This window comes from Phascolarctos cinereus, unplaced genomic scaffold (genome assembly GCF_003287225.1).
Source record: "Phascolarctos cinereus isolate Bilbo 61053 unplaced genomic scaffold, phaCin_HiC Scaffold_4;HRSCAF=312, whole genome shotgun sequence".
In the NCBI taxonomy this organism is placed as follows: domain Eukaryota; kingdom Metazoa; phylum Chordata; class Mammalia; order Diprotodontia; family Phascolarctidae; genus Phascolarctos; species Phascolarctos cinereus.
In genome coordinates, this window is record NW_027555847.1 from 125,397,258 (window position 1) to 125,423,651 (window position 26,394).

Consider the following 26,394-nt stretch of genomic DNA (forward strand, 5'->3'; position numbering starts at 1 on the left):
AAGTTTTGTAGTTGTATTCTTATAATTCCTCTATGTCTCTTGTTAGGTGAACTCCCTAACATTTTATACATTTTGAATGGAATTTTTCTACCTTTTCTTGCTGATGATATATGAGAACCTATTTTGTATCCTGTTTAACTCTGCTGAAGTTATCAATCATTTCTCAATGGAGGGGAGAAGAGGGAGGGAGAGAATTTGGAACTCAAAATCTGAAAAAAAAGAAGAAAAAGAATGGTAAAATTGTTTTTGCATGTAATTGGGAAAAATAAAATATTAAATAAGATTTTAAAAGTAAAAAAACTTCTACATCTGTTGACATAATCATGTGATTTTGGTTTTTGTTATTAATATGGTATCATTATCATGTTTGATAAATTGATAAATTTGTAAATGGCTCCACCCACTTATGTAAAAACTTGTACCGACACTAACCCCCTTGGGTAACTCCGAATTGGTCTGTAGTTCTGGAAACAATTTCCTGCATTGTGGTTATATGCATGCACAACTTCATTTCCCAGAACCAGAACAAGACTTGGGCTCAAAGGTGGTGATGAGATAGAAGCACGTTTCTCACTGTATCCTTTTTCAAGAGCAAATGTTCAAGCAGGTATGTGTTGGGGCGGGGAAGAAGATTATGCTATTACTAAGCCTTTAGTTAGATTAGATTAGTAGAAAGGATAACTGTTTCTGGGATCCAAGACTCATAATCCACAGATTTCCCTGACTGGTTCACTTTCCAGTAAACCAACTATCTGCCCTCATCAGCCTTTCAGCTCTGTACTTAGAAGCACGGAATTTTAAAGTTGGGTGGGACCTAAGAGATCATCTATCTAGCATAGTGGGGTCAAACTCAAATAGAAAAAGGGGGCCATTAAACCATAATACAGTGTTATATATGTTTTATTGTATTTTTATTTATTTTGTTAAATATTTCACAATGACATTTTAATTGAGTTCAGCTCCCTGTCCCACGCTAGGTATTTGACACATCTAATTGAGCACAACCCCATCATTTCACAGAGCGGAAACTGTGAATCACAGAAGTTGATCCGTGGCTTGTCCAAGGTCACAGAGGTAAGTGGCAGAGCCAAGATTCTCACTTAGATTGTCTGGGTACAAATCCAATCCCTTTACCCATTAGTCTTTTGCCATTTTTCCCTCATTGTTAATAAAACTGCCCAAATCCTCTCCTATCTTGAGTAACTTCAGACTATCTAGGCTATTAGGCTTAGGCTGAAGATACTGAAACTTGAGTGCAATTCATGGAAAGGGAAAACCATAGAGCCCCCTGGTAGCCTATGCCACACCTTAATCTTTAGAGGGAACCAGCGACTTTTGTTAGACCCCCATGATACTTGCACCCAGGAGTGGTTCAATAAATATTAAAAGAATGGTTCAGGGGCAGGTAGGTGGCACAGTGGATAGAGCACCAGCCCTGAAGTCAGGAGGACATGAGTTCAAATATGGCCTCAGACCAAACACTTGACACTTAACTAGCTGTGTGACACTGGGAAGTCACTTAACCCCAATTGCCCAAAAAAAAAAAAAAAAAGAATGGTTCATTTGGAGACCCTTGCCCCTTCTTTTGCCATTTTCCTATGCCATATGGCACCTTTGTTTTAATTTAAAATTTTTTCAATTAACAAGAATTTATTTTTCACATTCAATGTCATCTTTTAAATTAAAAAAAGTTCTTGTGTCATCTGATAATACAGTAGGAACAAAATATCAGAGGTGTAAGGAACCTTAAAATATAGAATATGGGATGTTGAAGATGGAACCTTAGAACATAGAATATCAGATGGGGAGAGGGCATATAGTTTAGAGAAAATCTTACACAATCCCTTATTTTACAGATGATAGAACTGAGGCTATTTAACTCTATTGTCATATTTTTTTGCCTTGGACTTTTAACTTTTTCTCCCTAGGCTTTTTACCCTTCTTACTTCCTCATATTTGTGGTTAGCTGCTATTGTTGTTATAAAAACATATTTACAATCTATCCCTACATATATATGTATATATTTGTATATATATACATATACATATATACATATGCATATATACATAAACATATACACACACACACACGCATATATAAATATCAATTGCTTTCACTATCATTTTGATGATAGAACGTGAATTCTCTGATGAGGGATATTAAGGAGAAAAGGAGGAGGAATCTTCCCTTCTAGAAATATGTTTCTAATATTGGAAATACTACTAAAGCATATGAGTCAAAGCTGTAAATCATCCTTTTTCAAATTCAGGAAAGGTATTGTGATGTAGTGAAAAGAGCAATTGGCTTAGAGTCAGCTAACCTGGGCTCAGGTCTCACCTCTGACATTTTGTAGCTATGTGACTATAGGAGAATCACAATCTAAGCCTGTTTCCTCATTATTTGAGGAGGTGCAGTATATCAGTGAGAATGCTAGAATAAGAACTATATCAGGAGAATACTAGAACACCTGGGTTGGAATCCTGGTTCAAAAATGCTATGTGCTGGGTGAATTATTCTCTGAGCCTTAGTTTTTCTTTTCTGTAAAATGGAGCATCATAATATTTAGACCACCTACCTTTCGTATTATTGTAAAGAATATGCTTTGCTAATTTTAAAGTGCTGTAGAAATGTTGGCTATTATTATCTGTCACTGCCCCAAATACCTGCAGTGTATCTGTGATCTATTCAATATGGATACTCCTTCCAAGGAGACTGGTTGCAAACCATCCATACCTGCCCTTTCCTGAGGTGCAGCTCTTGTTGGTATCAATCCATGCAATGTGCTGGGGGCCTTCTGAACATTCATTTGATAATGTATAGATATAGATAAGATAATATACGTATGATCCCAAGAGCAGCTAATTGGCACAGTGTATAGAATGCCAGCCCTGGAGTCAGGAAGACTCATCTTTCTAAGTTCAAATCTGGCCTCAGATACTTACTAGCTGTGTGACCCTGGACAAGTCACTTCACCCTGTCTACCACAGTTTCCTCATCTGTAAAATGAGCTGGAGAATATCTTTGCCAAGAAAACCCCAAAGGGGGTCATAAAGGTTGGACATGACTGAAATGACAGAACAACAATAACAAAACAAAGTGGTCAGGATTTAGGAAAAAGTAATCAGATCATTCTCTTCTCATTGCTAGCATCCCATCCAAAAAAAAAAAAAGCACCAATTAAGCACCTGGTAGAATTTAGAAAACTGAATTTGGAATAAGAAGAGCCACTGGCCACGAGCTGATCTGTGACCTTGAGCAAGTTTGTTTTTTTTTTCCTCCTTGGGTGTTAGTGCACTCTATTATAAAATGGAGATAACAGCTCTGCTTGTCTTCCAGGACTGCTGTGAGGATTACAAGGAAAAAAAAATATGAATACACCCTGAAAATTACAAAGTTTTATACACATGTAAGGGTACAACATTAATAAAATATATTTAATTAAATTTATATGTATTTGAACTGGGAGGTTTTACTACTCATTAATGAACTCCCTATTGCTTCTAGAATAAATCCAAATATATATGTATGTATAAATAATAAATACAAAATACAGCTTCCTGTTGCTTCTAGAATAAATACAAACTCGTCTTCTTGGCATTTAAAGCCCTCTACATTCCAACACCAAGCTTTTCATACTGATTGAGCATTATTATCCTTATTTTACTATACGTTCCAGCTAAACTGGCCTTGCTGTTACCTAAACTAGGCATTCCATCTCTCACCTCTATATTTTTGCACAGGCTATCCCTCCCTGCCTGGTGTGCCCTTTCCTCACCTCTGAATCTCAGTATACTTGGCTTTCTTCAAGGCTCACATCATGTACCAATTCCTATGGGATGTCTTTCCTGATCTCTCCAGTTGTTAGTCTTATCTCTTTCTTCAAACAGTAATGGACATACTTATCTATTTACATGTTGTATCCACCCAGGAAAATGTAAGCTCCTTGAGTACAGGGGCTGGGCTATTCTTTATTTTAGTTTGTATCCTGAGCACCTAACTGGATGCCTCAGACTTAGTAGGTGATAAATAAATGCTTGTTGGATTGTATTGAATTGGATTAGAATAGATTGGGTTAGACTCACAAAATTATAAAATGTCATAGCAGAAGAGACGCCAAAAATCATCTTGACTACCTGCCCTCTCACCCCCATTATGCCAATAGGGAAACTGAGGCCCAGAGAAAGAAAATGACTTACTCAAGTTTGCATAAAGTGTTGGAGCCAATCAATATTGAAATCCAGAATCTCCTGACTCAGATTTCAAATCTCTTACCCTTGTGCTATGGTGCTTTTTTTATGGGTTTGAGAGTTTAAAAGTTATTAAAAAAAAAAAGCTATCCCAGTCCTAAACATTTATTCATGGGCCTATAAATGCTTAAAGAGCATCTTGCACAAAGTGTGTAAAGTGTATAAGGTGCAAAGCGTAATATTTATATTCCACTTTCTTTCCAGACAACCTGAGATGACTTTCCAAAATTAAAAGCTGATCTGCATATAACAGAATTACGTGTATATATGTGTGTGTGTGTATGTATAGATGTATGTATATGTGTGTGTGTGTATACATATAAAATTAAATTCACACACATATATAATTTAAAGGTTATAAAACACTTTTCTCACATCAACCCCATTATGAGGTGGGTAGGTCAAATATCGCTGTTTTACAAGATGGGTGATTTGAAGCTCAGATGATAAAGGGACTCACTCATGGTCATAGAGCTAAGAAGGGCCAGGCTTGGGAGTTGAACCTGCTTTTCTCGTGGCTCCAAATCCCCATGACTCAATTCATTTCTCTTTCAGAATTCACTGAGCAGCTAGATGGTGCAGTGAGTAGAGTGCTGTGCCTAGAGTTAGACCCAAATTCAAATATGGGCTCAGATCTTTCTTAGCTATGCGAGCCTGTTGACCTTTTCCAGCCTACCTCAGCTTCCTCATATGTAGAATGGAGATAACAATACCTTACACAGCCCCCAACAAAGGTTGTTGTCAGATAACATTGGTAAAGTGCTCAGCAGCGTGCCAGGCAGATTTGTTGTTGCTCAGTAATGTCCGACTCTTTATGACCCCATTTGGAGTTTTCTTGGCAAAGATATTGGAGTGTTTTGCCATTTCCTTCTCTAGCTCATTTGTGTGACCAGTGTTACACATCTAGTAAATGTCTGAGGCCAGATTTAAACTCACAGAAGATGAATCTTTCTGACTTCAGGCCCAGCACTCTCCACTTCTCCACCTAGTTGCCCATATTGAGTGCCTGCCAGTTAGAAGATGCTTCATAAATATTTGTTCTCTTATCTCCCCCATTACACCAATTTGCATAGGAAATGATAGTTACCAAACATTCTGGCAGAAATCAATTGATGCCTACTTCAGGGCACCTGTTTTGGCACTAAGATTTCTGTCAGTGAAGACCCAAAGAGAAATGGATTGAGGCACATAGTTTCATCACCAAAAGAAAAAACAAATTGGTCTGTATTATTGGCCTTTATAGACTTGCCAATCTGATTAGTCCTATCTTGGGGACAGATGCAAATGAATGGGAGGGAAGAGCCTTAACTGGGAGTCCTAGTTGCAAACTATCTGTCCCAAGGGCACAGGGCTTTGTGTCTGACCTAAGACAGCTCTGATACACTTTAGGGCAGAGGAAAGGCAGGAAAGGTGGACAGTCTAGAGTCCAGAGACTGTCTAGACACTTGTCTAGAGACCTGGAATCTAGTCTCCATTATTCTCCTGCTTCCTCTCTGGGCTTCAGTTTCTTGACCTGTAAGAACAAGGCATATGAACAGGATCATCTCTAAAGTCCTTCTAGTTATAAAATTCTAAAATTATTTTTCTGGTTATCCCAGAAGGGCTTGTAAGGAGACAAGTGAAGAGAGGTATACGTGGATCAATCTCTCTGCTGCCAGTCAGCAGCTACAGGAAGGCAGCAGGGTCTTGAGCAGAGGTGAGCAGGAAAGAGCAGCAATCAGGACCTCTCACACTTGGCCTGTCTGTGGGACTCCCTGAGTACTCCTTCTCTACAGCAATGGGAGTGGAAGACTCAAATGTGGGCAAATGAATTGAGATTCTTTGAATTTCATGGCTTGTTGTCACAAAGAAAAGTTGGGCCCTGGTCTGAAGAGAATAATTCAGGCTAATAGGAGATGCCCACACTCTATTTATTGCTGTATTTTTTTCACTTCTAACATTGTGTTACGTATTTAATTTCTAATCATATCTTTGTTAATGACCTCAAATGAAATCCTAGGGGAGGAACAAGGGAATGAGGAAAGTGGGGAATGAGTCAAGAATCATTGGATAAATCTACACAAAATTTCTAGAATAATAGAAAGAATCCAGGCTTCTGTCGATGAGGTTGAGCCACAGCAGCCACCTTACAGCCTTTAAAAGGACCCAGAAGCTGTGGCTGATAACATAGAGCATCCTCTCGTGTCAGGTGATGTATATGACGTCTGGGGTGAGTGACACCACAAACCCTGGTCCTTGATCCTGAATGGGATCAGGCACTATCTGCAACATGCCTTTCCCATGCCTCATCTTCCCAAATGTTCTACTTCCCCAGACTTTTATAAGCTGCCTATGGGCAGTCACAGAGTAAGAGAAAGACTGTGCTTCTCTGCATCACAGATGAATTGTTCTGCCTCTGAGGTTGTAGATACTGAGAGAAATAGGGTGTGATCTCAGGAAAAGGAGCAAGTAGAGTCAGATAAAAGAGTTAGGAGCCAGAATTGCCTTGGCCTAGCAGTATGTGATCACAAGCAGAATTCAGAGACTAGAGGGAGGAAATGAGATAAAGATCGAGGTGAAATGAGACAACACACACTCCTTATGGTCCATCTAATAGAAGGTATAATAAATGCTTAGATAACAATAACAGAAAATGACAGTGATAAATGCATAAGAGAGGGGCAAAATTCTATATAAATCCAAGGTCATCACTACCTGTTGAACTAGGGAAAACTTTATGAAAGAGGTGACCTTTGAGTTGTATTCTAGGTTTAAAGCTGGAAAGAATTTTAGAAATCATCTCTCCTAACCCTTTAATTTAACTAGTGAAGAAAAAAGGCCCAGAGAGGGTTAGGGTTTTCTGACTCCTCAGTTAGTGTGGTTTTTATTATATCAGGTTGGCCTTTAAAATGTGAGTAGGAATTCATTAGGTGAAGAGGGGGAAAGCAGAGACTAGTCATAGAATGTGGGTGGCTCTGACTCTACACGGGAAAACAGAAGGGGTTTCCAGCTGGCAGAGTCAGGAATGAGAGTACTAGACAGGAAGGTACTTCCTAATATACATAATGTCATGTCTTGTGCCAGCCTCTTTCTCTGAGCTCTTTAGGTTCTTTCAGTGTGGATGGAGAGATCAGAGAGTTAGAATTTTGAATTTAGTATCAGCCCAAATTTAAAATGATGGATGCTTTGGGAAAAAAGGAAACAGAAAGGAAATTTTTAAAGACAAAGTAGCCTTATATTCCTAATAGTAGCTCATTAAATGCATTTTCCTCACAACAACCTAGGGAGGCAGGGGATGCAAGTATCATCCTTATTTTTTAGATAAGGAAACCAAGGCTTCCAGGGGCAGTGTTTTGCCCTATCACCAAACATAGAAAGTATCTCAGCCAGGATTTTAACCTATGGTGGTCTCTTTATTCTAAGTACAGTGCCCTTTCCACTACATCAAACTTCCTTTCAAAACACTAATTTAGGGGGAAGCTAGGTGGCACAATGGATAGAGCTCTGGCCTTGGAGTCAAGAAACCCTGAGTTCAAATTCAGCATCAAACACATAGCACTTACTAGCTGTGTGACACTGGGCAAGTCACTTAACCCCATTGTCTCATCAAAAAATAAAAAAACACTAACTTAGGAGTCAGTGGTCCTAGGTTCTAGTCTCACCTTTACCTTTTTACATTATGTATGACGCTGAGCAGTCACCCTGACTCTCTCAACTTGCGTAAAATGAAAAGATTGAACTGGAGCAGAGCTAGAGAGCTAGAAGAAACTCAAACCAACCCTCCCGCAAAAAAATCTCCTGCAATGCTTGATCTTATAGAAGATCTGAGACCCAACGGAGGAGTCTCTTTCCGATGTACCAAAACCCGTGTCAATCCATGTCAATGTCCTACGAAATGTTTTTGAGGAACATTAGTATAATGAAGGGGATAGCAAAAGGCAGAAGGAATAATGTGAGATAATCTACAGCACACTAGGTATGGAATGGATGACCCAGAGTATAATCACAGCTCTACCACTCACCACTCTGCTATTCATCAACAGTCCTACTTGTTTCGCTACCCACGTCCCACCCTCTAACTTCACATGTATCCCCAGGCACCACCGGCCCCCTCCTCTAACTCTCTTTGTACTCTCTTGGTGATGATCTCATCAGCTTCTGTGGATTCAATTGCCATCTCTATACACCTGGCCCTACTCTCTCTCCTGAGCTTTAGTCCTGCCTCTCGGATATCTAAAACCACAACTTACTGTCTTTTCCCCAAAGCTAGACCTTCTCCTTAACGTTCCTTCAGTTGTGGAGGGCAGGGCACTACTTGGTTAATAACCTCAGAGTCACAAATCCTGGCATCTGTTGTTGTTGTTCAATTGTTTCAGTCATGTCCTACTCTTCATGACCTCATTTGGGGTTTTCTTGGCAGAGATACTGTAGTGGTTTGCCTTTTCCTTCTCCAGCTCATTTTAAAGGTGAGGAAACTGAAGCAAACAAGGTGAAGTGACTTGCTCAAGGTCATACAGCTAGCAATTGTCTGAGGCCAGACTTGAACTCAGGAAGAGGAGTCTTCCTGACTTAGACTTAATAAATGCTTTTTGGTTGCTTGATTAATCCTCTCTTCTTTCCTTTCTCTCACCCTTCATATTGAATCAGTTGTGATCTGGTCAGCCTTATTCCACCATATATCTTGTATCTGGCCCCTTCTTTCCTCTCCCATCTCCACCCTCAGTGCTGGTCCTAATGACCTCTGGTCTGAACTGTTGTGATTAGGGTCCTAATTTTTCTCTCCCTTTTCCAATCATATTCCAAATAGTTGCCAAAGTGGTATTCCTAAAGTGTAGATCTGACCATGTCCCAGTGATTCTTTCTATGACCTCCAGTATCCAAGTAAAAACTCTTCAAGTGGACATTAAAGATCTTCACGGTCTGGCTCTGGCCTACCTTGCCAGGCTTTTCATGCACTCTCATCTCCAGCCAAACTGGCCAGACTGACTTTACACTTAATAAGTGCTTCTTTGGTTGCTTGATTAATCCTTTCCTCTCACCTTTCATATCGAATCAGTTGCCATCTGTTTTGCGAGCTGTTCTCCAAACTAGCAAAGCCCCGTCCTAGATCTGTGCATTTTGCACAAGTTGTCGCCTATGCCTGTAACACACTCACCTCCCACCTAGGCAGCTAAATGGAACGGTGGACACTTCCTAGCAGTGTAACCCTGGGCAAGTCACTTAACCTGCTTGCCTCAGTTTCCTCATCTGTCAAGTAGAGATAATAATAGCATCTACCTCCCAGGGTTGTCTTGTGGATAAAATGATATGATATTTGTAAAGTACTTTGTAAAACTTTGCTACATAAATGTGAGCTATTATTACTATTGTTATTACCCCTTCTTAGAATATCTCTATGTTTCCTTCAAAGCTTAGGTCAAATGCTACCTCCTGTGTGGAAAGCCCACCCAACCCTGAAATTATCTTGTTCCTATTTTGTACCGACTTTTGTGTATCCGGGTTTCTCTTTTTGCAATATAACTCCTGGAGGACAGGGAGTGTTTTGGTCTTATCTCCAGCATCCGGCATTGTTCCTACTTAATAAATGCTTGTGGATTCATTTTGGGAATGTGCTCTCCGACAAGTCACCTAGCTGAAGCTTAATTTCCTCATTTGTATAAAAAAGGGGGTGGGGTTGGACTAATAATAACAGCTAACGATTGAATGGCTTCAAGATTTGCAACAAGTTTTGCATATCTGTTTTCTTCTTTGACCCCCAACAACTCTGCTATGAGATAGTTATTTTTATCCCAACTTTACAGATAAGGAAACTGAGGCAAAGAAAGTTTAACTAGCTTGCTCAGGTTCACATAGCTTGCAAGAGTCTGAGGCACGACATGAACTAGGGTTCTCACTACTTGAGGTTCAGCGTTCGGTCCCCTGCGCCACCTAGCTCGCTCTAGTCCGGGTGTTCTCTAAGGTTCCTTCCAACTTTAAACCCCACTATCCTGTGAATTGTGTCAGAGGAGAGGAGCATCGGTCCGGTGAAAGGAGGGGAGGGTTGAAGGCGGCGCCTCAGCCACAAACCTTCTGCCCCACCCCCTCCTCGATCCCACCCCCATCTCCCCAACCCCACCTCCGCCCCCGACTACAGTAGTGTCCGAGATCCTAGAAAAAGAGGAAGAGAGAAGCTGGGAGCTGGTGGCCTTCTCGTCCCTGGCTGGGACTCGGAGCGGGGGAGGGAGAGTCACTGCTGGAAGCCGGATGAGCCAACACCGGGAGGGGGTGGACTCGGCCACTTCATTTGTCCGAGGTAACCGAGTAGGCTGGGCATGCAAATGTGCTTCCCGGGAGCTGCGGTGGAGTCGGGGGGAAAGAAAAAGTGCCGGCTCCTGTTGTTTTAAGAAGGGGGGAAAAGGTGTTAGGTGGGGTGGAGACCGAAAAGTAACAGATGAAGAAAACTGCCCAGCGTCTTAGGTTTCCCGGCTTCCCTGTCTCTCGCCGGCTGTGCCCGGGCTGGTTGGAAGAGATCATGGGCTGGCAGCAAAGTCCAGCCTTGGGGCTCCCGAGGGAGCTTTGATAGAGGTGAGTCCTGGAGAATCTTGACCGGGGCGGGGACTGTGGGGAAGGGATGGGAATGCTTTTTACTTTTTGTTTTACTTCTCCAAGGGGCCTTAGAATTGTTGGGCAAACAAGACTTTAGTCCTCTGATACTCCCCTGGAAAAAGGTCACAGTCGTCAATGCTCTATACTTAGGCCATTCTTCTGGTAGGCTTATTTGGAGGAGGTACCGCGGAGCGGGACAGGGCAAGTAGCAGTCCCGGAAAGGCGGGCTGGAGGGGAGCGGGGTGATCAGCCTGAGAAAGTGTGAATTCGCTTGGCATCTATGATTGTCTAGTGTGAATGGTAGTAGGGTCTGAGGCACTTATCTGACACTAGTCGTCGCGACCCCATGGCCAGCCCTCTTCCCTCTACCCCCCCCCTTTCTGAGAGTGCAATTGGAGCAGCATTAATATTTCAATCCTGTTCCTAGGTCCCGAAGCATAGACCTAAGACTGTCAATGAGCCTGATATTTGGGCATTTACCTGGGGATTTTTCTGAAGCGCCTTACCCACGTGTACTCAGAAGTGAAAAAGGGGGACAGCCTGCCCGGGGCTTATCTATAAAGAGTAATAACTGAGGCAGACTAGCATTGGCACTGGCAGGGATTTATGTACTGCTAGAGGAGGCCTTACAGATCATTTTCAACCCCTTTATTTTATAAAGGAGAAAACGTGACCAAAGAGGTTAAGTGATTTGCTCTAGATTACCCAGTTTGTAAGCAACAGAGCTAGGACTGTCCTGAATTACCCAATTTTAGAGGAAAAAGACTGACGTCGAGTCATGGCACAGAATGTCATTCCTCAGTTGTGTAATGCATAATCCTCTAGAAAACCTTTAGAAAAAGTGGGATGAAAGTCCCTAGGTTCACACACAACTCTCTCAAAGTGGCTTGGGCATCATTTCTTTTTTCCAATTTTAAAAAATTAGATTTTTTTTTTAGTTAACAAACATTTTTCCCTCCCTCCTATCTCCTCTTGGGGAAAAGAAAAAAGAAAAAAAAATCAACCTTGTAACTAATATGTAGAGTCAAGCAAAACAAATCCACATATTGGCCACTTTCAGAAATATGTCTTATTCTACATATTTAGTCCATCACCTCACTGTTAGGAAATGAATAGTATCCTCCGTCATTAGTCATTTGGAATCGTGTTGGTCATTGAGCTGATCAGAGTTCTTAAGTCTTTCAAAGTTTTTTCATTTTAGTTCATTGTTGTGTAGTATGAATTTTTCTGGTTCTGCTTACCTCACAGCACATCATTTCCCAGGCTTATCTGAAACCAAGTTCTGTGTGGTTTCTCACAACACAATAGTATTCCATCACATTCATATAATATACTTTGTTCAGCTATTTCCCAACTCATGAGCATCCCTTTACTTTCCTATTCTTTGCCACCCAACAAAAAGAGCTGCTATTCTGATAAGATCCTTTCTTTCTCTCTTTGATCTCCTTGGAGTTTTGGCCTAGTAATGGTATCACTGGGTAATTTGTTCCAAATTTTTTTGGCTACAGTAATAGTTTAAAAAGCACATTCTGGGGAGTCATTTTGCAACACAGTAATGAACTGATATTGGCAATATGTTTCTGCTTGATTTGCTGTAACCTCAGTGTTTTCTGAGGTCAAGTCCTGTGCTTTTGCCACTCTATACAAAGCCTCTCTCCAGAAGACCCAGTGCATTTTATTGTACCATTAAAATCACAGTAAATTGTGAAATAGCAGCCTAATCTTCTGATTAGCAACTGAAACTCTTAAGAGGTGATTTGGCTTGGGTCATACAACTAAACTGGGTTTCAGCAGGTTACAGAACTGTAGGGCTCAGCTAAAGACCTACCTTCTGTAAGAAGCCTTTCCTAGTCCTGCTCCTCTTAGGGCTTTCCCTCTGAGAGTGTGTTTATCCTGTATGTGTCCTGTTTATATAACGTTGTTTGCATATTGTCTCTCCCATTAGACTCTGAGTCTCTTGAAAGTAGGGACTGTTTTTTGTCTCTGTTTGTATCCCCAGCTCTTAGGCTCGATGTCTGGCACTGTTAAGTAGGTACTTAATAAATGCTAGTTGATTGACTGACTAAATTTCTGTAAAGCCAAAATCCAAGTCAGAGGCTGCAAGATATGGTGGAAGATGTACTGGATTCAGAGTCAGAGGGCCCAGATTTGACAACTAGGTCTATTACTTACTAATTTTGTGGACTTAATACAAATTCACTTTCCCTTTGGGGGCCTCAACTGCCTCTTCTGTAAAGTGAGGGCATTTGAATTTGTTAATCTCTAAGGCCTCCCTCAGGTCTAACATTCTATGACTTTGATAATGGGGCTTGAGAGGTGGAAAAAACACTGGACTTGGAGTCAGAGACCTGGTTTTAAGTCTCTACCCCTTACAAGCTGAGCAGTCCTGGGCAAATTACTCATCCTTCCTGAACCCCAGGGTCCCTATCACTAAAGCTGAGTTAATAATCTTGCATTACCTATCTCACTGGAATCTCAGAAGAACATGGTGAGATCACATGTTCTCTCTCTCCAAAGGGCCATTTAAGTATGTGAAAGCACTTTGTAAATTCTGAAAGCATTATATGGATTCCAGTTAATACCAAATTAAGTAAATGATATCATTGGACCCTTAAGCCTTTTCAGTTGTTTCTGAGGGTTTTTTTTTTGGGCTAGGCAATGGAGTTAAGTGACTTGCCCAGGGTCACACAGCTAGTAAGTGTTATGTGTCTGAGGTTGGATTTATACTCAGGTCCTCCTGAATCCAGGGCTGGTGCTCTATCACTGTGCCACCTAGCTGCCCGGGTTTCTGAGGTTTTTACAAGGAAGAATGGCAAGTATGTGAAATGCTCAGAATTAAATTAAACAGATATTTATTATGCAGGGCACTGTGTTAAGGATAGAGTACAAAAAGACACAACCAAAAGAGCTCCAGCCCTCCAGGAGCTTGCATTTTACAGATTCATGGAGAAGGTAAGGCTTGAAGGAAGATGAGGAAGGAATGACTTCTAGACATGTGGCACAGCTGAGAGGCAGGAGCTAGGAGCTCCAGTTCAGGAAACAGCAGATGGTCCAATTTAGCCTAAATCTATATCTAAGATCCTCATTCTCATGAATGGAAGACATCTGTATAATTAATGCTGGACAAGTTGTACTATTTGGACAGGAAAACACCATGTCCTTTTGAAATCTGTGGGACTATCTCTAGAGAGCATAGATTCATAGAATTAGAAGAATTTAGAAATCACCAAATTCAACCACCTCCCTCTTCTTCCCCCTCCTCCTCCAACCCCGGGGTTTTTTCCCCCAAAGAGGGGAAGTAACTCACCCTTGGTCATGCAAATAGTAAGTTGCAGAACCACAATTCCAATTCGGGTCACCCAGTTCTACCTCCATGACACCCCTAAATAGGAAGGAGTGGGATAGGAAAGGACTCGAGTTTTTCTAACTTTTCTTTTTTAAAATGTCCTATTGTTTACCGCCCAATAAAGGTCACAGTAATACTCAGAGTAACAACAGCATTTTAAAACTTTGGTAAAGGACTCTGAGCTGCTTCTTCAGCAAGGAGATGGAGTATAAATGAGTAAATCAACACTGATGTAACTTATCTTATTTTTTGAAACCACAGAAAAAAACCATCCATTTCTAGGAAGGGCTAGTATATGTTCACAGAAGTACTGAGCTGCAAACTACTAGCAGTACACGGGGAAAAAAGTGAAGGAAAATTGGTTCAGAGCAGAGGAAGGTTTGTGAAAATCATACCAACCTGGTATGATTCCTCTCCATAACATCTCCAACAAGCAATTTGTCCAGCCTCCACTGAGGACTTCCAGGGAGGGAGAACCCATTTCTTCCCAAGGCATCCTCTTTCCCTTTGGAACAGCTCTTCCTGACATCAAACTTAAGTTGACCGCTCTGTGACTTTCATCCATTACTCTTTGTTCTGTCTTTTGGGTCCCAGCAGAACAAGGTCAATCCTACTTGCCACATGATCACCTTTCAAACACTTGAAAGCAACTACCACGTCTCATTCCCTGACCCAAGTCATCTCTTTTTCCAGTTCCTTCCTTTAAAACTTTCCTCACTTCCTTCAACTGATCCTCATGAGTGATGACCTGGAGGTGCTGTGTCATCTTGGTTAGCCATCTTTGGGTAGTCTCCAATGTCCTTCCTGAACTGTGGCATCCCAGGCTGAACATAACATTCCAGAGATAGTCTGACTAGGGTCAGATCCCTGGGCCTCAGCTGGAGATGGAACAGCTTATTGTAAGTAAGGAGGACATTATGTAAACTATGGAGCATCATAACCTCTCTGAGCCTCAGTTTCTTCACTTGTAAAATGAGGGAGTTGAACTAGATGGCCTCTAATCTTCCAGCTTTAGATCTAAGATCCGATGATGTTATGATCTATGTATGACTTATATAAACATAAACTATTTTTATAATTGTTTCTCTTCAAGGATAGGATCCTATGACATTATGACCTATGACCTATATAAATATAAGCTATTATCATTACTTTTTCCCTTTCTAGGCAGGACAACTGAATATCCACCTTCAGAGCACAAATTAAAATATGTTAATTAATATTCACCTCTGGATTATAGGAAATAATAGCAATGTTCAAAGCAAAAGTCACTTCAGCTCATTTATTTAGACAGTTAAAAAGCCTTTATTGTTGGAAAGGACCTAGTCCAATACCTTATCATACAAATGAGGAAACTGAGGCCTAGGGGTGGGAGGCAGTTTGCTTAAGGCACACATCAAGGTTCACCAAGCATTTGACTTCTCTCCTGACCCAATTTTTGTCCAACCAAGTAATCCATTTTTGGATGAAAGAAATCCTAAAAATTCCTGCTCCATTTTCCCTAATGATGGGAGACACCAAGCATGAGAGAAGCCCTGGAATGTGTTTTCTAGTAGGAGACACTAGCAAAATAAACCCCCAAATAGAATGAAACAATCAGGGTGCTGGGGTAATGATCAACATTATTTCCCCAGAATAAATTTTGAGGGGTCAATCTAACATAATTTGTTCCCATGGCGGAAGTTCAAGCCTTAGAAATCAAAGAAAAGGGATAGCAATCCCTCTGGACTTTCAGAACATTTCTGTTTCTCTCCTCTGTGATGAGATCTTTGAATAAACTTCAGAACATGGCCTGACGTGGATGGACATCAAAGGGAATTGATGTTGTAAGCTCTCTTTGAGAAGCTTTTAACATTATTAGCTCACATTTTTTCAGTGCTTTACTATTTACCAAGGAGTCTGTGCATTGACTTGTGAGATCCTGGGAGAAGCCCGGTGAGATTGGTAGTGCAGGTGTTATTGTCTCCACTTTACAGACTAGTAAACTGAGTCTTGGAGAAGCCATGTGACTTGTCCATCACCACACCGCTAGGTAGTCAAAGAGCTGAGATTCGAACCTAGGCTGACAGTATTACTAGTGAAGTGTTTTTTCTGCCTTTTTTATGTTGTAAATAGAATGGGTCAGGATGAGAGATGCTGATCTTCTTTCTGGCATTTTAAAAATGAATAAGAATAGGAATCCTTGCAAACCTACTTCAGAGAGTGTTGTGAAGGCACCCATCCACACTGGCTCTCCTTTATGATGCCCTTCACTATTTCCAAGACATTCTCCTCACCATAATTCATGTTATTGCTCTCCTTTAGCTAAAGGAAAGTGGACTTCAGAGAGCTTAAGTAACTCAGCCACAGGTACACAGCTTAGTAATAGTGTAATAGTAGCAGAGCAAGGCTTCAAACCCAAGACTTCTGATTCTAAATAATAGGGCTCTTCCAGGTTTCCTCCAATTTCCAAGGAGGGTTGCTGCTCTTCAGAGCACCTTCAAGCTTCCTGTTCTCCTTCTCTGCTTTCTCTTTTCCTGCTTCAGCTCCTCTTTCTTCTAATGGTCTTTCTTTTCTGCCCTGGTCTTCTCCATCAAATTCGAAAGAGGCGATGGTAGATAGTGGGGAGAGAGTTTAGCCTTATTTAGTTTAGAGAGTTCTGTTTTGTTTAGTGCTTTTTAGAGAGGCATGGCCACCTAAAGTCTTGGCGTGGAAAGTATGACCTAGCCTACCAAACTAAGCTGTGGTTATGTTACTGAATCACTGGAAGGTTGTTCTGAGGTCAGGAGCAGCTAGGATCAACCTAGCTAAGTTGGAGAGACACTCATCCTTGCACCAAGGATCAAATTCAGATCCTCTCTTTGGCTTTTAAAGCCCTTTGTTACCTTATCCCCTCCTCTCTCTCAAGTCTTCTTACACCTCGGTTCCCATATTCTGCCATCTAGTGACATCGGTCTCCTTGTTGCCCCTCTCACAATATCTTCCTCGGATTTTGTATATTTTCACTATCTATTTCTTATTCCTGGAACTCCTCATCTTTGCCTTATGGCTTCCTTCAAGTTTCAGCTAACTTTTACCTTCTAAAAGAAGCCTTTCTCACTCCCCCTTTATCTTAGCTCCTTCCCTCTGAGACCATCCCCAAACTATCCAGTTTGTATCTTGTTTGTATGTGGTTGTTTTCATGTTGTCTACCTCCCCCCTCCTTAGACTGAGCCCCTTGAAAGCAGGGACTGTTTTTCCGCCTTTCTTTATATATCTAGTGCTTAGCACAGTGCCTGGCACATAGTAGGTGCTCAGTAAGTGTTAAATGACTTGACTGGCCACTATGTGATGGATTTTTTTCAGCTCCAGCAGCACACCAAGGCCCCCTCTTAATGTGTTTTGCTTAGCCCAGTGCCTGGTACATAGTAAGTGCTTAATAAATGCTTATTGATTAATTGGATTGTGATCTGTACCGGTAGGTGTACAGAGTGCTCATAGATCTTTGATGCACTGGAGTCATAAGAGGGAGGCTGTCAATTGAATTTTCCTACCAAAGACTTATGTGTTTTTGTTCTGTCCATCAATAAGTAGGTGCTTCAATGGATGACCTACAAATTTCTTTCTGACTCTAAGTAGCTATTAAGAACCTAATGGTTCTAAGATCCTACTTTTAGAACTGAAAGGGATTTTTGAGATTGCTTAGTTTAGGTTTCCTCTTTTCTCTTGTGTTTCTCCCACCCCTATTTTAGAGGCAAGGGAACTAAGAACTAGAGAGAAGTATGCCTATGGTCACACTAGTAGAGAGTGGTGTCTCCATGCATCCCTGTGGAATATCCATTATCATGCTGTTTACCCATTCACAAAACATTTTGTAAGCCCCTGACGTGTATAAAGAACTAGGTTAGGCTCTGAGGAAGACACAGCATTTTGATAAGACATATCCCCAGCCAATCCTTCAGGAACTCAGTGTAGCTGGGAGATAATAAACACTGATAACTACAATTCAGAAAGTCTAGGTTTATATCAATACAGGCTTAATTTTGTAAATAGGTAGTGTGACCCAGTGAAGAAGATGCTGGACTTGGAGTCCCCAAGAACTGGGATCCAATCCAGCCTTTGGCATTTAGTAGTTTTATGACCCTGGCAAGTCACTTAACCTCTGGGGGCCTTAGCAACTCCCTAGGATTTACCTGCCAAGTCATAGGGGGAATTTCCCACAGGGGGACTTCCCTCAGCAAGAAAACACAGATCCTTTCCATACTCTCTATTAGGAAATTTCTTCTAATAAAAACTTTTACATTAACAAGGCTTATGAAGATTTGAGAAAGGTCCGTTTATTTAATTTAGGGAACCTTCTTAGGACTCAGAGAGTTCCGTTTCTATAGTCCTGAGGATGGAGGATGTCAAGGAAGGAAAAGGATCAAAGCCCTTTGGAAAATGACAGGCCCATACATATTTGTGATGCCTTGCCATTTACAAAGCACATTTGATCCCATGATCTCATTTGACCGTGACGAAAAAAAAAAAAAGGATAAAGAAAAACCTAGGAGGTAGATTAGGGATTGAGATACCGGTTTGACAGTTCAGGAAACTGATGCTCATGGAGATAAAGTACCTTATTCTGGATCATATAATAAGTTAGTGACTGAGCCAGGACTCTTTAGGAGCAGGGACTATTTAATTTTTGTCTCTATATCTTCAGCACCTAGCACAGTACCTGGCACATAGTAGGTGCTTTGTAAATGTTTGTTGAAATGAATTAAATTGCTTTATGGTTCTTGGTCTGGTTTTCTTTCTACTCTTATACCATGCCTCTAGTATTTCAGGTAGTCCCTGCCCCCAAAGAAGTTAACACTCTAATTGAGAAGAGAAAAATGTAAAACAAAAGCAAATAAAACAGGATCATATTAAAGTATTTCTGCTGAACACACTAAGTGTTAGAAAGGTTCAAGGAGAGAGAGATCCTTGAGAATAAGAACAATCAGGTTTCACAGAGGAGGTTTCATAGAGGTGGTCCTGAAAGGGTGACTATGTTTTATATATATACTTCTCTTCAAAGTTAGGGAAGGGTGTTCCAGGTGAAAGGAATGCTTACGGTGAAAGTGTGAAGGACAGAATAGGACAGCTGTGTTGGAGGCTAGACATTGTCCTAACAAAACAGAGAGGAAGCGTCTTTCAATGTAAGTAAGATATCTTAGGAAAAATGGTGGGCTGGTGAAAGTTTAACGACTGAAGTGGAGGTGAAGAGGAAGCAGGAATGTATGCCTATCACATTTTTAAGTGTAACCTGCACTCTAACCGTTTTCTCCATCACTTTCATAAATCTAAAAACTAACAAAACAATCAAGCCCTGATTTGTCATGATTTGTCAATTTCCTGTAAATGCTCACACTGAAAATTTAACAATCCTATCTCCCAAACTGGGTTAAGCTGGCTCCAGCACACCCCTGATTAAATACTTACTGTGTGCAAAGGACATTGTAGACATTGACAAGGAAACAGGTAAGATTGAAAAGGTAGCTGGGTTGTAAGCAAGAGGGCTTTGACAGCCAGACAATGTAGTTTGTGTCTAAGAAGGAAGAAACCATTGAAGACATTTTTAGCAAGACAGTGGCAGTGAAAGCATTTTTGAAAGAAAAGCAAGGCAGCAACGTGCGGTATAGATGGGAGAAGGAAGCCCCTAAAGATGTTAAGAGGTTAAGGTTAAGAGACCTTTGCAATCATTCAGCTTTGAAGATCTGGATTAAGGCAGTGAAGGGGAAAAGATGCATACAGGAGTCATTTCAAGATAAAAATCAGCAAAGTTTGGGGACTGAGGGAATAAGGTTGTCAAAGCTAGCTGCACATATTTAAGCACAAGTCACTGTGATGACAGTGGTAAGTAGATTGGGAATAGGGAGAGGGGAGCTACCCTCTGAGGACAATAATGAGTTTAGTTTTAGAGATGGTGAGTTAGAGGTGACATCAGGGAGTTGGAGGGTGTGGGAGTAGAGTTATATGTTTAGAAGGGCTAATTGAAGCCATATAGAATGGCTGAAATAACTGGGATAGCTAACCTATGAAAGGGCAAGGAACAGAAGGGCTGGCACCTGCCGCAGACTGGCTGTGTGACCTTGAATAAATCACATCCCTTTTCAATTCCTCTTCTCCAAAATTGGTGGTGATAGTTCTCTAAGGTCTTATCCAACTTAAACATTCTATGCCTCTATTAGTCTCCTTATAAGAAGGGTCTCTTAATTAGTGTCTTTATATCCACAAACACGAACCGCCCCTCCCCCCCCAAAAAAAATTACTCGAAGTCCAGCAAGAGCAATTTGTTAGAAGATTGCCTTGGCAAGAAATGTTTCCCGATGCTGGGATAGATGTCTGAGATGGACCAGGGAAAGCATTGGATCGTCTTTCTTTGGGCAGCTTAGGTAGAGTCAGTTCTCACTTTGCTGAGATGATGGATCTAGGGCTAGCAAGGCTTTCTGAGATCCTCTAATCCAATCCTCTCACTTTATAGATAAGAGAACTAGGGCCCAAGGAAGCCAAATGCCTTGTTCCAGGTCATACAGATATTGTCAAGTCTTCTGACTCCATAGTCCCATGTGTTCATTTCACCATGCTGCCTGGCCTCTGCCTCTACCCAAGGGCTTCTTTGGTGTCTTGCCTTAGGATTTGGTGCTTTTCTGTAACCTCACTGAGCAGAAGCTATCTATACAGTCTCTTGTCTTTATATCTTGTTCTAGATCTCACCCTGTGAAAACTTCAAAGTATGCTAGCCATTTCCTCCAAATCATTTGTTTAGTCTAACTACTTGCTCGTGAGATATAGGAACCAGTTTTATGGGCAGCTACTTTTTTATTGACCAGTAATTATCAGCAACAGGAGATGGGTCATATAGATTTTTTTTTAATTTCATATGCCCTATAGCTTTCCTAGGACAAGAGGGTAAGGATGTTGGGTACAGGGAAGACAGAAGAAAATAGCTTGATGCTAAAATTTCCCCTGTCTGTGAAAGACCCATGTCAACAAATAGAGAATTGTACTAGAAGGAATAGACATATTCTGGCTCCCAGAGGCTCTCAAAGCAAATAAACTCCCTACTCTATTGTGAATTCCTAGAGAGCAGAAATTGTGTTTTACTTATAATAAGAATGTCAGGTAACTGACATTTCCATTGCCCTTTGAAGTTTACAAAGTACTTTCCTTCCAAATACCCCATGAGCTAAGTAATGCAAGGATTATCATCCTGGTTTTACGAATGAGAAAGTGGATGCTCAGGGAGATAAATGGACTTTCACATGTTGTACCAGTAAGAGGCACAGTTAGAACCTGAATCTAGATCTCCTGGCTTCAACTGAGGGCTTTTTAAACAACTCAGCCTCGGGAGAGGCTCTCCCTGAGCTGTTTAAAAAGCCCTCAATTGGAGCCGTTGTTCTGAGGCCAGCTCTCTTTCCTTGAGCCTAGACTGTCTCTCAGGTGCTGTCAATACAGGATGAAAAAAATCCCTGTTCTCAGTCTCTTCTACTGGGAGAAATTAAAGGGAGGGCTGGTCAAAGTGAAATGTGAACAGGATAAGACTTCAGCTGAGGGATCAGGACAGGCTTTATGGAAGAGGTGGCACTTGAGCTAGGCCTTGAAGAAAGACTTTGCCTGATAGAGATAAGGAGAGCTTGCTTTCTACTGTAGGGGTCACCTGGAATGAATAGATGGAGGGAGAGAAACAGTAGGCCACCTTGGCTGGAATGTAGAGTGTGCATAGGGCAGTGGTGTGGAATAAGGCTAGGAAGGGAGATTAAGTCCTGAGTGGAGAGATAAATCAATGAATATTTGACATCTAGGTTTTCTTCTAACTGTGAAGCTTAGATTAAGCATTAATGGTTTGCCTGTTCCTGTGCTGAGAATAATTTTTTAAATTGGTAAACCAATTAGGAATAGAAAGATTAATTCACTCAAGAAGCTAATACTTTGGGCCTTTTCTTTTTATTTAATAATTTTTAAACTTCATTTAAAATTTTTTTTGAGTTCCCAATTCTCTCTCTCCCTCCAGCAGTATGGCAAGCAGTATGATATCCACTATGCATGAGGAGTTATGCCAAACATATTTTCATATTAGCCATGTTGCCAAAATAAACAAATGAAAAACAAAGACAAATAAAGAAAGTGAAAAACAATCTGCTTCACTCTATACTGAATCCATCAGTTTTCTCTCTCTCTGAAGGTGGACAGTATTTTTCATCATGAATCCTTTGGAACTGTCAAGGATCATTGTATTAGTCCAGAGGTTCCCAAACTTATTTGGCCTATCACCCTCCTTTAAAAAAAAAAATTACTCAGTGCCCCTTGGAAATCTACTTTCTTTAACCTGTTAGTGGGTTTTTTTTTAAATATGTGTCATTTCAAAAATATATAAATTTTTTTAAAATGACACATCATAAATTTAATAATTTATTGTAAATTTGTGAGTTTTTTCCCTGCATTGAAGTTTTGATGATGCAATATTGCACCATGTAATAGTATTGTAAACAAGTCATTACATGTACATATTCCTGCCAACACATGCCAGACACCCCAACAACATGTGACATACTCACCTGCCAACACTTGCTTATTAAGACCTGTCAGTGGACTTGACCACTGATTGGTTATAACTTGCATTTTGTGGGTTTATTTGGAAAATAATGTAATCACTATGACTTTAACTCTGTTATAGAACAGATGAAACATGTACAAATGGTTTTTCAGAATTTTCTTATCTTCTTTCCTTATACTTCCACTGGCCCCTTAGTTTTATTCAATGCCTCTCAATTGCCCCCGAGGCTACTACCACCCCCTTGGATCGTTCCAGGGCCGCCCAGTATTGCCCACTTTGGGAGCCTGTGTATTAGTGAGAGTGAAGCTAATACTTTGTGCAAAGCATTGTACTGGGGGAGATAGAAAGGTAATGAAAACATGCCCTTTGCCTTCTAGAAGCTTACAGTCTAATAAGGGAGGATCTGAATGCACAAATAAATAAATTGTATGATAGAATGTGATAATAATAGTAGCTAGGATTTTTATAATACTTTGCAAAACACTTTATATGTTAATTCATTTAATCCTCACAACAATCCTAGGAGGTAGATTCTATTATTGTCCCCATTTTAGAAAAGGGGAAACTGAGACTGAAAGAGGATAAGTGACTTGCCCAGAGTCACAGAGCTAGTAAAATAGCTGAGTCAGGATTTGAACTCAGGTGTTCCTAACTCCCCATTCAGCCACATTGTGCCACCTCACTGCTCATGTGTCACAGTCAGATATATCCAGACGAAATAATTCCACATAGGGACTAGAGTGAGCAAAGGCACATATGGGAAAGTCCTGAGTGGAGAAAGCATTAAATATGTAAAAGGAAAAGCAAGAAATCTAGTTTGTGTAGAGCATAGCTCACATCCCTTAAGAAAAGACTAGAAAAGGGGCAGCTAGGTGGCGCGGTGGATAGAGTACTGGCCCTGAAGTCAAGAGGACCTGAGTTCAAATCCAGACTTAGACCAAACACTTGACATTTACTAGCTGTGTGACCCTGGGCAAGTCATTTAACCTTAATTGCCTAAAAAAGAAAAAGAAAAAACTGGAAAAACAGGGAAAAGGAATAAGCATTTATTAAGTACTTACTGTGTTTCAGGCAGTGTGCTAAGTGCTTTGAAAATATTACCACATTTATTTCTCATAACAGCCCTGTGAAGTAAATGTTATTATTACCATTTACAGTGGAAAAAGCTGAGATAAACAAAGGTTAAATAATTTTCACAGAGTTACACAGCTAGTAAGTATCTAAGATAAGATTTGAACTCAAATCTTCCTGACTCTCATCACCTAGCTGCCTCTGATAAATGAGGGTCTCAGATGCTAGGCTAAGAAACAACTCTTTTGGTAAAAAACCTTTAAAATTAGCAGGCTCCCTGAAGGTCTCAGAAGAATTGGTTTATTTGATTTGTGAAACTCGAGGGGTCAGGGATGTATTATCTGACAATACAGTTAGGGTAAAGTCTTATATCTTTAGGAGAAAGAACTAAGGAGTTATTTTCCACAGGGTTTTTTTAGACTGCCTTTTATAAACCATTTTAATGTTTTGCAAAGTACTTTATATCTCATTTGTGCCTCACAACAATGCTTAGAGGCACAGGCTGCAATTATTATCCCTTTTTGATAGGTGAGGAAACTGAGGCAGAGAGTCAACTTTTACCAGGGTCACACAGCTAATACATGTCAGATGGAAAATTTGAACTCGGGTCTTTCTGGCTGAAAATTTAATAGACAATCCACTGTATTACGTTCATGCTTATCCTGTTATGGAGAACATTCTTACTCTATCACCGCTTCATAGCCAGGGAAGCTTCTTCTAAGGATAGGACTTTTCCACCAGTTGGGAAATGGTTGAACAAAAATGGCATATGAATATGATGGATTACTGGAGTGCTGTAAGAAATGATCAAGGGGGTGGTTTCAGAGAAACCTGGGGAGATTTTTTATGAACTGATGCAGAGTAAAGTGAATAGAACCAGGTGAACAATTTAACAACAGCAAAGACAAACAGCACTGAAAGGTTTAGGAAATCTGGTCAACACAATAAATGGTTGCAGTACCAGAGGACATAGGATGAAACACGCCACCCACAGATAAAGAGGTAATGGACTCACAGTGCAGATTGAAGCTTATGGATTTTGTTTGTTTTTTTAAATTTTGGACATGGCTAATATGGGAATTTGTTTTGCTTGCCTACACATGATTGCAATGGGCTTTGTTTTTCTTACTTTCTCGTTTGGGTGGGAATGGGGGTGGGGCAAAGTTGGAGGGAGAGAAATCAGACCTGAAAATAATTTTTTTTTTAAAAATTGAAGACAGGGCTTTTGCCCACAGCCAGTCATCTTAGAGTTGGAGCTAGAACCATGTTTGTGACTCAGAAGTTGTGGATTGTTCTATTAGTCCTCTTGGAATTTAGTAATCCTTAGTTATCCTTGAATCTCTTCTTGGGCTGAATAGATGATAAATGTTTATCTTGGTGCAGTTAAACACAGCTAGGTTTATATCCACTAGATTGTTTTGTTGTTGAAGCTGTCTTTGCAAGAAGCTAAGGCTCTGGGAGGCACAGAGTTGTAGATTTTTAGAGCTATAAGGAACCTTAAAGATCATCTAGAGGCCATACAATTCAATCCTTCATTTTACAGGATTTTACAGATAAAGAAACTAAGGCCCAGGAAGGGCAAGTTTGGCTTACAGCCAAGCCTGTAATAAATGGAAAAGTCAAGATTCAAGCCCAGGCATCCTAGCTCTCTGTTCATCCATCTCTCAAAACAAACCTATACATATACATACACACATATATACATATATGCCATATAAGTGAGCATGATATGTTGTCGTTCAGTCGCCATGTCCCAACTCTACATGACCCCATTTGGGGTTTTCTTGGCAGAGATACTGGAGTGGTTTGCCATTTTCTTTTCCAGTGTGTCCCCGTTTTACAGATGAGGAATTGAGGCAAGTAGGGTTAAATGACTTGCCCAAGGTCACGCAGCTAGTAAATGGCCAGATTTAAACTCAGGATGGTGAGTCTTCCTGAATCCAACCTTTGTTAGGAAAACTCTAACAAAGGAAAACCTGTTACCCTGAAGACAGCTCATTCCAGTAAATAAATATCAAATAATCAAAGGAAAGAATATACATACATATGTATATATCACTTTGGAACCATAAAACCCTATATAGAAGGAACTCATTATTATTATGGTTATTTACATAGCATCAAGTATGTTTCTAGCACTGACCCTAGGGGCTACAAAAATCTATGACAGAATCCCTCTTCTCAAGGGGCCTTATCATCTAATGGGGGAATAAGACATGAACACACATAACTATAAAAGAAGACAGAATACACTATGAGAGAAGCACACACCAAATACTATGGGGGTTGAAAAGAGTTCAAAATCCATCTCTGTAAATTGAGGAGTTCCAAGGTTCTTTTTCTAAGATCCCAGACCTAGGCCAATCCTTTGCCTATTGCTGAATGCTTCTTAATTAATGCAATTCCATTGTCTCCAGGAGTGGCCTCTCCCAAGGGCTCATTTCTAGAAAGGAAATGATCCAAGATAAAGTAGAATTTGCTTTGCTTTCTTCCCTGAAAGCATATGGTGCTGGGTAGGGGTGGGGGCCTGCATGAGGAAGGTTGGCCTCTCCTCCTCATTGCTTCATGAGTTTCTGTGGGTGGAGCCCTGCCAAATATGTCTGCGTTTCTTGGAATACCAGTTACA

At 40.6% G+C, this 26,394-nt stretch overlaps 1 protein-coding gene across 5 annotated transcripts in view; it reads left to right on the forward strand.

Annotated features, from left to right (window-relative positions):
• Nucleotides 1–518: 518 nt before the first annotated feature.
• The window catches only part of IL4R (interleukin 4 receptor), a 62,351-nt gene continuing 36,475 nt past the window's right edge, over nucleotides 519–26,394 (forward strand). For 2 of the 5 annotated variants that reach the window (XM_021006353.2, XM_021006354.2), the window contains exon 1: nucleotides 10,352–10,791. The gene's annotated coding sequence lies outside the window, so the exon portion shown is untranslated. Of the gene's footprint in view, nucleotides 608–977; nucleotides 1,075–10,351; nucleotides 10,792–26,394 lie in introns of those variants that run through there. The other 3 variants (XM_078152518.1, XM_021006355.2, XM_021006356.2) reach the window with 2 other exon arrangements.